This window comes from Podarcis muralis, chromosome 2 (assembly GCF_964188315.1).
Source record: "Podarcis muralis chromosome 2, rPodMur119.hap1.1, whole genome shotgun sequence".
In the NCBI taxonomy this organism is placed as follows: domain Eukaryota; kingdom Metazoa; phylum Chordata; class Lepidosauria; order Squamata; family Lacertidae; genus Podarcis; species Podarcis muralis.
In genome coordinates this window covers 89800037-89812537 of record NC_135656.1, presented here as the reverse complement: position 1 = coordinate 89812537, position 12501 = coordinate 89800037, and the positions used below count along the sequence as shown (strand labels likewise).

Here is a 12501-nt window from a genome sequence, read left to right as displayed (position 1 = left end):
CGTTTTGATGGTGAGACACACAGACACCTGAAGGGCCAGAGAGAATGAATGTTTTTTTGCTTTGAAGTGTCTCAGGCCTCCTAGAGCAATTACTTTGCTAGCAAGTGTGTACCTGGACTTGCATGTGTGCAGCCAGCACTCAGGTATGTTTATCTACATACTGCTGAGAGGGTTAGGATCTTTTGCTGGAGTTATGGCATGCACTTGTTATGGATGTGTGTTAACCCTTAACCTTATGCCTACAAAAAGCTCTCACACAAATAAATAAAGCTTGTTTATTACATAAAATAGGAGTGACATAACCTATAAAAATGCTACTTAGACAGCAAAGCTGCAGTCTAAACAGGTAGCAAATTCTATAATGCATGCACACCTTGATTAAAGGGTAAAAGATTCCCTAACTATTCTAAAAGGCCTACAGAAACGTGAGCATGACAGTTTTGCCATGAACCCACACTAGAATTAGATAGAGAGCAGGGAATGAAAGTAAAGCGAGAAGTAAGGTTACATGGAACCAGACAAAGGGCCTTCTCGGTAGTGGCGCCCACCCTGTGGAATACCCTCCCCTCAGATGTGAAGGAAATAAGTAGCTATCCTATCTTTAAAAGACATCTGAAGGCAGCCCTGTTCAGGGAAGTTTTTAATATTTAACGCTGTATTGTTTTTAATACTTGATTGGGAGCCACCCAGAGTGGCTGGGGAAACTCAGCAAGATGGGCGGGGTATAAATAAATTATTATTATTATTATTATTATTATTATTATTATTATTATTATTATTATTATTATTATTTACCTGTCCTTAAATCAAAGCAGAAGTGTGTGGGCTCCTGGGGAGTGCAGGGTATTATTCTCAATCTTCATTAACAATGAACCCCAAAATCAGGGATCCCCTCAAAACCGGTGCCAAAGTTTTGTAGTCATTTTGTAGCAAACCCCCCCATGTTTTTAGTGTCCCACAAACAGAGTAATTGATGCATCAAACGCGGGTGCCATGGGGGTCACCCCAAAACCAATGTTGTCCAATCCCCTCAAAACCGGTGCCAACATCTTGTAGTTGTTTTGAAATGTTTTTTTAAATGAAAACCCCGTGTTTTGTATTGCCCCTCAAATGAAGTACTTCATACATCAAACCTGGGGGATTGTAGTTCACACAAAAAACCCCAACGCCATGCGATTAACTCCAAACTGGCACCAAACTTTTGCAGAAAGCACATCAAGGAATACATGAAGCCAGTGTTCCACCTTAATGCTATTGTTTTCAACCTTATGGTACTGAACCCACATTTTTTTACACCCCCAAAAGTGGATTGCTGCCTTTCTCAGTGTAGGATGGGGCCATACTAGACTTACCCTCCTTCCTCTTTGTTTTTCAATGCATGTATCTGACTGGTGCACAACCACAAAACAGCAAGGCAACTAACTGTCTCGTAAGTTCACATTCTGGGTAATGTCCCCTTCCATTTTCTATTGTATGGTAAGTTTATAAGTTTAAAAAACACAAAAGTTAGGAACTCTGTTGGTATAGAACCAGTTTTGTGAGCAATATAGTGAAGTAAAGAGTAGTAACTATATATTGTACTTACTTTAATCAAAAAGGTTGGAATTGGATCCCTTTATCAAACTGATTAAGAAAAGAAAGTTGTCTAGTATAAAGGAAGAGTTGTCAAATTATAAAGGTAGAAAACAGCTGGGCTTTTTTTCCCCAAAAAAAACAACAAGCAAGTTTTCAGAAAATTTTTCTTAGGTCATTATCTGCAGAGAATTTGAAAATAGATGTGGCTGGTTCAAAAAAGAGAGAGAAATTGCTTTTCTGTATAGCCACAACCAATTATATCAAATCCAGTACATTCACTGCATGAATTGCCACCATTGTTCCTGCTTACGTATTAGCTTTACATGAATGCAATTCACAATACCCGCTGGCAAAAATCTTCAGTGTGTGCTATTTAATTGGTGTTCCAATAGAAAAGGGGGAGAAAACACGGCATTAAGGCAACAATTATTATTTTTTTGATTTTTTTTTTAAATTCAGCTCAAATGTTGCCATGTCAACAATAAAGTATATCTTTCACACAGAGACACACACAACAATGTGGCCACCTGAAGTGCGCTTCTTGCTTAATGAGAGCATCCTTATTAGTAAATACAGCAAATGAAGGACAGGAATGTGCAGGAAAGAACTTATGAATGTAAGAAGAGCCTACTGGATGAGGCCAAAGACCCATTTAGTCCAGTATCCTGTTTCTACAGTGACCATCCTCATGCAGGACATGAGTGCAACAGCATTTTGCCTGCCTGTGATTCCCAGCAACTAGTATTCAGAAATATATTCCCTCTGACATGCTTATGCTGATGGAGTGATTTCCTTTGGAAGTATATTGAATTCCTCCCTATATGTAAATATATTTATTTTTGACAAGATTACCTCATGGAGCCATGGGAGCAGCCATGCTCCCCACCCCATACAATCCCCTTGAGAACAATGACCCATTGTGGGTATGCCCCACGGTATGCCCCACGGAGCACCTTAAGGTCCACAAATGACAACATTTTGGAGGTCCCAGGTCGCAAGGTCTCAACTAGGTCCAGGGCCTTTTCAGTACTGGCCCCGACTTGGTGGAACGCTCTGTCACAAGAGACTAGGGTTCTGCGGGACTTGACATCTTTCGGCAGGACAAACAGCAAGACAAAGCTGTTCCACCTGGCCTTTGGTTTGGACTCAGTCTGACCCTTATGTTTCCCTCCCCTTATGGTCTTGATTTATTGGCTACTTTTAAAATGAGGCTGCATTTTAAATTGCACTTTAACCTGTATTTTAAATTGGTTTCTCCCCCCCACCCCACAATTATGTTTTTACTGTGATTTTATTGGTGTTAGTCGCCCTGCGCCTGGCTCTAGCCAGGGAGGGCGGGGTAGAAATAAAATTTATATGTTGTTGTTGTTGTTGTTGTTGTTGTTGTTGTTGTTGTTGTTGTTGTTACAGTGGTACCTCAGGTTAAGTACTTAATTCGTTCCGGAGGTCTGTACTTAACCTGAAACTGTTCTTAATCTGAAGCACCACTTTAGCTAATGGAGCCTCCTGCTGCTGCTGCACCGCCAGAGCACAATTTCTGTTCTCATCCTGAAGCAAAGTTCTTAACCTGAAGTACTATTTCTGGGTTAGCAGAGTCTGTAACCTGAAGCGTATGTAACCTGAAGCATATGTAACCCGAGGTACCACTGTATTATTATTATTATTATTATTATTATTATTATTATTATTATTATTATCACTTGCTCTGGGTATTGCAGGTACAGGTGTTTTCAATGTCTGTGACAATGAGCCCAGTGGCTCCTTTAGGTGGCTAGCCTTATCTGTTAGAAGAAAAGGACAGAGGCTGCCCTCAGACCCCCTCGTCTTGAAATCTGGGAGGGGCGAGGTTTCTGAAATGGGCCCCTATCTGAGCCAGACACTGATTTGTGCGCTGTGGCTCTGGTTAGTTCCCTTTGGAAGCTGAGCTTGCCAAATGCCTCCCCAGTCTCCTTGTATGTTCTGTTTTACATGCAATGGACTGCATCAGCTCACTGAGACACTGCTATGCCAGTGTTCTGATGAGAAAGGGTTAGTGCATAGGAAGGTTAGCAAATGCAGCTATTTGTGTAAAGGCTGTTCTCCAAGTCTGCATTCATCAGGAGCAGAATCACCTGTTTCCCTTTACTGCGAGGCATCTTCCAGAGTAAATCAGAAGTAAGTGGCCATTGCATCATGTCAACAAGAATATTTTTTCTTCTGCTGCTATTCTACCTGGAAGTCCTTTTTACCCTCGTTTCCCCATACCCCTGCCCCCAGTCCTGAACCATTTTTATGGCACCTTGCCAGTAAGTTATTAAAATCACTCAGTAGCAGCATTTCCTTTTTTATTGGCCACGGAGGTCTAGAGAGCTTCTGTAAAGCATCTTAATAGTTTCATAAAAAATATGGAGTGTACTGTTCAGGCGACATAATAAAAACTGAGGGGAGGTGTGCTGGGACAGAATTCTTTCAAGCCGGATTTCTTTTCCTCCCATTAATGTTTTCGCTTCAGACTTAAGATCAAGAAATAAATGTACTTTGGCTTGAATGCTGAACAAATAGGGGAAAATGATCCGAGGACTCTTCAATTACATTAATCAGAGGTCAAGCCTAGCTGCTTATTAAATCAATAATCTTAACTACATAAGAAAGGCCAGCACTTTGATTACTGTCCATAGCTGTAATGGTTTCTTTAGTTACTTTAAGAAGAGTGGAGGTGAAATAAAATAACCGGTAAGAAAAGCACCAAATGAAATTGGGCCAGTATGTTATGTGCAGACACAAACTACCTGGCTTGAAATGAAATAATGAAATTCACTGTGCTCTATGCACAAGTACAATAAAACAGGTCAATAATTTCATTTTATAATTGGACTGTATTCTATTTCCACCCCTTTATGGAAGACAGCTTATGCTGAACTCTGCTTCATATGCCTCTCTCCCAGCAGACCTTCAGTATACCTTCTTGGGGGAAGCGGGGAATCATTCCAGTAGCTATTCATTTTCGTTCTGAAGATACCACCCTTCTCACTTGCTTAGGAGTATTTGCTTTAAAACTGTGATTGGTCTACAACCTCGAAGTGTACCGCCAACCAATTCTAAACTGATGCAACTCATCTTAATATGCTCTTCAAAGTTTCAAGTCAATTCTCCATTTCAGGTTGTCTCCCTTATTGCGGCAGTATAAGGATATAGGCACAGTATTACAGCACGAGGGAGGCAGCTGCTACAAAATATACTCCTCGCTTTATAATGCAGCAGTGTGTCCATAAAAGTGCATCTTTGATTATTATTTTTCTTAAATCTGAAGTTTTTACAAGGTGTGCTATCACTAGTTTTTCAGTGGACCTCACTGTATCAAGATTAATCACCCCCCCCCCCATTTTTTAAATTGAGAAATGCCTGGAAAGTCCTACAGTATCAATATCATGACATAATGAAGAAATGACTTATTTGTTCAAAACTCAGGCTTTCTTCTGTCTCTTAGCCCAGTTGAAGCAACATCGGGGGTGGGAGACAAAGGGGAGAACTATTGTATATTCTGGGAGCGTCCCTACACCCTTCATTTGAAGCACACACACACACACACACACACAGAGAGAGAGAGAGAGAGAGAGAGAGAGAGAGAGAGAGAGACCTGGTCCCTGGGACATGTCCTCTCTTGCTCCCTTCCATCAATTCAAGCCTGAGGATATATAAAAGATATGATAGAAGGCCAAACTCGATGTGACTTACAACACGTTGTGAACAAAGTCTGCATTTTATTGTTAAATAAAACAACTGCAGGAATTGGAGGATTCCCCCCCCCACACACACACACACAACTGCTGCACACAGAGAAGGATGGTTTATCTGTTTCCTCTCTAGGAGTGGTACAGACCAAAATCGGCTCCAAAACATCCCTTTCAGGGATGTTGAGAGATAATGGTTAGCTTTATGGCTGATCAGTGAACCATCCCACTCTGAGTCCAACACCAACCAGCGAGCTAAGTACTTGGAGTACTTAGTTTGTTTAGGGACAACAGACAAAAGCCTAAACTGACACCAGTGTTTCTTGGTCAAGAATCTCTGATCTGAAGCTTTGAGATTGGCAGTGGTTGCTGTGAAAACAGTGCTCATAATGAATCTATCCTTGAGAAATGACTCTAGGTAAATAATTGCTGCAGGAAGGAAAAGTCCACATCATGGAAAAAAACCAATGCAACAAGTTCTCTCTTAGTGTCCCAAATGCATATGGATTTTCTCTGGAATTTAGAGCATGACACTATTTCTGCATGGAAATTCTCCCACGCCTGCTTCATGTGCCTCAGCTGGAGCGTGGGAGGACTTCGTTTGATGCCAAAATAGAAAAATAGTGTAACAGCATAAGGGAATTCACAAGGTTTGTGATGAGTGGAAAAAGGCTGAGCTGCTTTCTACATTCATCTGATGGTTTCCCACTGTAAAGCTCTCTCCTTAATTATATAGATGAAATGGTGATATTGTTAAGATGCATATATGTGTGACTATGTGGATATAAGTAAGGGGAAAGAATGGCTGTAGGAATTAGCCTTACACATACAACGCCCTGCATTCTCTGAATGGATTAATGAATAATTGTGAACATATATTTCAATGTTTCAGTGGGAATATATATATATTTGTTTGATCTGTTTTTCCATAGCAGCAGTTGCTGTGCTATTTACCTTACCCCAAAAAACCCTAAAATGAATTATTCTGCTGTAATTACGAATATTAATAACACAGGCAGAGAATAAATTAGACCATTTGATGTTAGCTAAGTGTAAAAATATTCATGCAATAAAATCCTGTGGGTATGAAGTAAATACATTTATTTTCATTAGAGGAATGTCAGAATAACTACTTATGTCCTTTGGGGGAAAGGAGCATACTATACCTCTTTATTAGATGCCCCAGCCCTGTACAATGTTAATATTTCATTCTGTTCATATTCAAGCATCCTGGTCTGCACTGCTGTAGGATAGCGAACACTTATGCAGGAGCAAAACTCAGACTCCAAGTTAGATTCCAGATTCACTTCCAAGCCGGCTCTAATCCACCACCCTTTAGAACTGCATTTGGAACTTGGAACTTAATATTCATTCATTTGTTCATTCATTCACACGACATCATAACCTGATGGAACACTTGCTAGTAAAAGGGGTGGTGCAAACGGAACTCCGTTTTAAGGGCTTGTTTTCTCTCTGCTCAGCCTGCAACAGCACCACTCCTCAACAGAGCTTGGATCTATCACCTTGCCAACAAAGGTCCGTATAGTAAAAGCTATGGTTTTCCCAGTAGTGATGTATGGAAGTAAGAGCTGGACCATAAAGAAGGCTGATCGCCGAAGAATTGATGCTTTTGAATTATGGTGCTGGAGAAGACTCATGAGAGTCCCATGGACTGCAAGAAGATCAAACCTCTCCATTCTTAAGGAAATCAGCCCTGAGAGCTCACTGGAAGGACAGATCGTGAAGCTGAGACTCCAATACTTTGGCCACCTCATGAGAAGAGAAGACTCCCTTGAAAAGACCCTGATGTTGGGAAAGATGGAGGGCACAAGGAGAAGGGGACGACAGAAGACGAGATGGTTGGACAGTGTTCTCGAAACTACCAGCATGAGTTTGACTAAACTGCGGGAGGCAGTTGAAGACAGGAGTGCCTGGTGTGCTCAGCTCCATGGGGTCACGAAGAGTCGGACATGACTAAATGACTAAACAACAACAAATGCTGGGTTAACATAAACCAGCCTAAATTCCTGTTTTTTGTCTCCACACCCTAAATCCCCAAACAGGTGTTTTACAATGGTATTTGCTTGCAATTTTTTTTGATGGCAAGTTGAAATTTTGTTTCCTTCCCTCCTTCCTTACACAAACTATATGCTACTAATAAATTATATATTATGTCACTTTTCAGATCCTTCCTACATTATTGCAAAGCGTGGTTTGAGTTTCCGAATGTACCACAGGCAAACCAGGGTTTACATGTGCTTCTTTGATTACATTTTTCATCCGTATAGCACTTTGTGTCAAAAGCTCACTCCTAGCCTTTTGAGAGGGAGCAACCATCCTAGCTGCTATGATTTAACAATCATATGTGCATTCACATGGCAAACATTGGCACAATGCCTGATTTAAATCATGGTTTGATGCTTGTGTTTGGCAGATTAACACAAATAATGGTTAATTCCATAAAAGTGTGTGTCTTCCTGTTATCCTGCCCTGCAGATGACTTAAGACTTTTAGAGGAAGCTCTTTTTGTGTACCACTGCTTGATGAGGAGCACCATGTGACGATGCAACAAAAGGCATTCTCTTTGGTGTTGCTCTGCTTGTGGAATCTTCTTCTTCTTTGGCAATCACTCATAGCTGAGTAAGATTGTCTTCCATGAAGAAATCATGGATAGAGCTGCCAAGCTGCTCAACTGCCTCATTCCTTGAGTCAGAGCGACTGAATCTTTATCTATCGCCCATGTGTCGGTTCATCACTAGGGGCTTCCAGATTTCACAGTCCTTCCCCCATTACCATTTGCCAGTTGCCATGGGACTTTGAGGGTTTGGGTTTGGGATGGGTTTTTGGAAGATGCCTGTGGATGAATTTGTTTTATGTGTGTAGATCAGTGAGGCTGACCAATGCACATTCTTCGGAGTAAGGCTCTATTCTGATGACATGAATATCACAATGACCAGTAGATTCTTATCTGTTGCAGCCTTCCCCCGCCTTCACAGCCATTGTAACATGCCACTTGTTATCTTCTGCCTGTTCTGCCATTGAGAACTTCTTGGATCATTCTTGGTCCAGCTCCTTCCCTTTGACCTTACTGCCTTGGGTGACCCTGCTGGGAGTACGAGACTCCTGACGGCTTCGCTTACAAGGGTCATAGGAATGTGCAAGCCCACTCACCACGACAAGGTGATGATCCAGTGAGTGAGGCTTGTGGAATGCCTTCCTTTTAGAAGCATCATTGGCACCAATACTTTTTTGGCACCCTCCCATCAGATGTCGAGATAAAGAACTGTACAACTTTAAGAAGACACCTGAAGGCAGCTCTGTATTGGGAAGTTTTTAATCCTTGATGTTTTACTATGCTTTTAGGTATGCTGTAAGCCACCCACCAAAATAATAATAATAATAATAATAATAATAATAATAATAGTAATAATAATTTTAGATATATACAAAGAAAAAGAAAAACAGCTGAGCTGTGAGGAGAGAGTTATGCCAGCTGAACACACACACACACACACACACACAGTGGTACCTCGGGTTAAGTACTTAATTCGTTCCGGAAGTCCGTTCTTAACCTGAAACTGTTCTTAACCTGAAGCACCACTTTAGCTAATGGGGCCTCCTGTTGCCGCTGCGCGATTTCTGTTCTCATCCTGAAGCAAAGTTCTTAACCCGAGGTACTATTTCTGGGTTAGTGGAGTCTGTAACCTGAGGTACCAGTGTGTGTGTGTGTGTGTGTGTGTGTGGGTGGGTGTGTGGGTGTGTATGCTATCTCTCGTACTCTTTGCTCATACTTGGAGAAGTATCTTGCCTGTCTGTATGGCTGCGCCACAGTAAGCTATTGTTATATACGGAAGATAATTTGAAGCAGAACATTGTTCGCATGCTGGACTCTAAAACTGAGGTGGAAAATGACTGTGGTTTATATGTTTCCTTGAGCCAGGGCAGCAAACTAACACAAAATTGGTTCACAATGACAGGAGCCAAATGCAAAATCAATGCAAAGAAGAGAAGATAATGCTCACATTCAATATACAAATGAGAAAATATTGCCTTGCAGCTATGCAGTTACAGTTGTTATTTAGGCCCAAAGGGAGCAATGTTCTTCAAGTATGGATCCAAAAGACTTGTCCTAAATTTAAAATGTTGTTCTACCCAGTGACCCTGTATCTTTTTGTGTCCAAGGCTGGGGGGGGGGGGACATTCTCACAATGGGCCTAGGTTGCAGAAAGAAATAAGTAAATAAATACCAGGGGAGCAAGGATGTAGGAAAAATGGGGGTCCTCCAGTTGGATGGCCACTGCTGCTTCTGCGCACCTTCCTTGCTGTGCACCTCCTGCTGCCCAGGCAGAACCCTTTGTGCTAATTGGCTCTCAGCAGCAGCACTGTCGCCACAGGCTGGCAGAAGAGGAAGAAAGCAGCCAGGAGTTGCACTGGCTGGCCTGTGAATTGGGATGCCAGAGACAGCGGCCTTGAAGCTTGCAGCAAAGGAACCGGCAGAGCTGGAAGGCTGCAGAAACCTCTCCTGGCTGCCCTTCTGTGACTCACCTAGGCTTCCCATCCACAGCCTCTCATTACACTATATTTCACAGGAGCCCTCTGTCCGTGACCATGTGAAGTATTGTGCGACAACAGAAAAGTGCACCCGTACATATAGAAAGAAGTGCAATTTTGTGAACTACTTAGAGGTATAGAACTTTTCTTAAATAATTTTCACTATGTACAGGAGCCATGGTCTGGCTAATAAGCATCGCTGTCAGCAGGTGAACAGTTTTTTTTTTTGTTTATTTTTTATTTCACTAAATCAATTTGCATGTTACCAATACTGCATGTTTTTCAGTATTGATCATTTGAGACACTGAAGGAACTGTAAGGTAACTTGCAATCTAATTAAAGGTTCCACTTGTTGGTGGGGGGGAAAGCGGTCTTTGATATGTTTCTTTTCATTCCCTGTTACAGCAGCACTGCAGAGCACGAAAACAAAAAACAAAAATCCAATGTGCTCTTAATAACTAAGAGCCCCAAAAGTATTTTCCCATGTTTGCAATTTGTAAACAGTCTTTGGCTCTTTGTCTGAATACACACCAAACCATTCACAAGTGTCAGATCCACTGCAAGGTGGCAAACTAGGCTGTGTGAATCCATCACAACTCCATCTAACGATGGGCCAAAATACAGCTGTGGGTGTTGAACTGACTTTCCTTGTGCAGGTGATATTTGGGGGGGGGGGATCAAAGAAAGGGGAATTTAAAAAATGGATGGACTGAAGCAAGTTTTCATTTAGAAAGCAGCCAAATAGATACCACCACTGAGCTTGGCAGGCGATTTCTAATCCTGAGATGCTTGGCTTGTGTTGAGAGCATCGTGATCATGGCTAGTCATTGCACTTTCATGCTGCGTGAAGTCCCATTAGTATCTGTCAGCATAGCATCACCCAAGCTGAGACTGCTGTCTGGGTGTTTGACCCACATTGACATTGTGATCCTTCCTTGTCTCTGTAGCCTGCTCTCATGTGAGCTTTCTTTTTTGCAGGCATAAAGGTCAGCTTTCTGACACCAAGCTAGTATTTAGCTTATGTATCTATTGATTTACAATACCTCTTATTTACAAAAGGTCTCTCTGCATTTGATTGACTGCTTTAAATCCTGGACGCGTGAACAAATACTGAAGTGGTAAAGCAGTAGAACTGAGGGCGGCAAGCTGTGTTGTTTGGCTTGTCAACACTGCTATTGTATTCTCATATTATTGTTTGCAGACACTTATGGGATAAAAGGCTCGCTTGCATCTCCTCAAATTTCAGCAGGCAAAAGACACTGTGTTCCAGTTAGAGTTAGAACAGGGAAGATATGAGAATTGGAGATGATTCTCCCTGGGTGGCAATGGAAGTTTGCTGTGTCTCAACTTCACTTACAGCCAGGAAAATGGGAATAATACTGGGCTTCTCCATAAGGGCCTGAGAAATGCATTATATTAACAATAGAGATGGGCTATAAAATCAGTTCACAACACCGCTCTTGCTGCACTTTTAAGATTTATATATTTGTTTATGTGTTGTATCATTTAAGGAAACAATGTTTAGAGTCCTTCAGGTGTCTGACTTAAAAGCATATTTGCAGAGCAATCCAAAACCTGGCTGAGTATTGGTGGAGCTACTTCTGCACTTGCAGTCCAGTGGTTCATTTCAACTGGGGCAGAAGGGGATGGAGATAGCATAGGGATTGGTCAAGCGATAACAGTGGGGCCAACTCAGGCAGAATTGGGGGCTCTGTGTGGATGGAGACCTCTGTGGAGGGAGACTCCCACCCCATTCAAACCTGCCCTCAGCGTGGCAGACTTGAAGTTGGTTCTAGCAGCTGGTATTCAGAAGCATTGCTGCCTTCAACCATGACAGCAGATCATAGCTAGTAACCAACCACAGCCCTTTCCTCCATGAATTTGTCTAAACCTCTTTTAAACCTATCCAAGTTGGTGGTCATCATGGCCTCCTGTGGAAGCAAGTTCCATACTTTAATTATGCGCTACATAAAAAAATTCTTTTATCTGGATGTTCCAACATTCAGCTTTGTTGAGTGTCTACAAATTCTAATGTTATGAGAGAGTGAGAGACCAAAATACAACCACAACCTCTAGTCATTTTCTCCATGTTATGAGTCAATTTTCAGCTACTTTGTACTATTGTATGGTTCAAGAAGCTACGTAAGTTTGATACTAAGGACAATTTGCCAGAACCTCAGATACAGGAAGATTTCTTCCAGTTATTCAGTAGTGTCTAAAAGGAGATATTGTTTAGAGAGATTTTTTAAGTGGCGTTGGACCTTAAAGATTGTCAGAGGAAGCATGAAAAACTGACAGGGGAAAGGGCCATAGCTCAGCGGTCAATAACATGTTTTCCATTATTCTAGTTAAGATTAAAGTTGGGTATTAGAGCTAGAAAATGTTTTCTGAAGCCACTGCCACTCAAAGTACAGTCCTGGGCTAGATGGACCAAGAACTCAGTTCAATATAAGAGAGCTTCATGGGTAGATAAATCTCACCAACTGAAATTAGTGAGATTTAAATATGTGTAACTTTGGCTGTGTCCTGAGAATTCACAATGTACGGTGTAGTGATTAACTTGTAAAGTGTGGTTGATAAATGCAAAGTGCACAATGGCTATATTTTAGTATCTTCAATAGTTACTTCCTAGAAACTGTAAATGTCTACTTTGTTATACGTAGAA

At 41.5% G+C, this 12501-nt stretch overlaps 1 protein-coding gene across 2 annotated transcripts in view; it reads left to right on the top strand.

Annotated features, from left to right (window-relative positions):
* Window positions 1–12501, top strand: part of GRM7 (glutamate metabotropic receptor 7) — a 391771-nt gene that overhangs the window by 222637 nt on the left and 156633 nt on the right. The gene's annotated exons all lie outside the window — the stretch shown is intronic.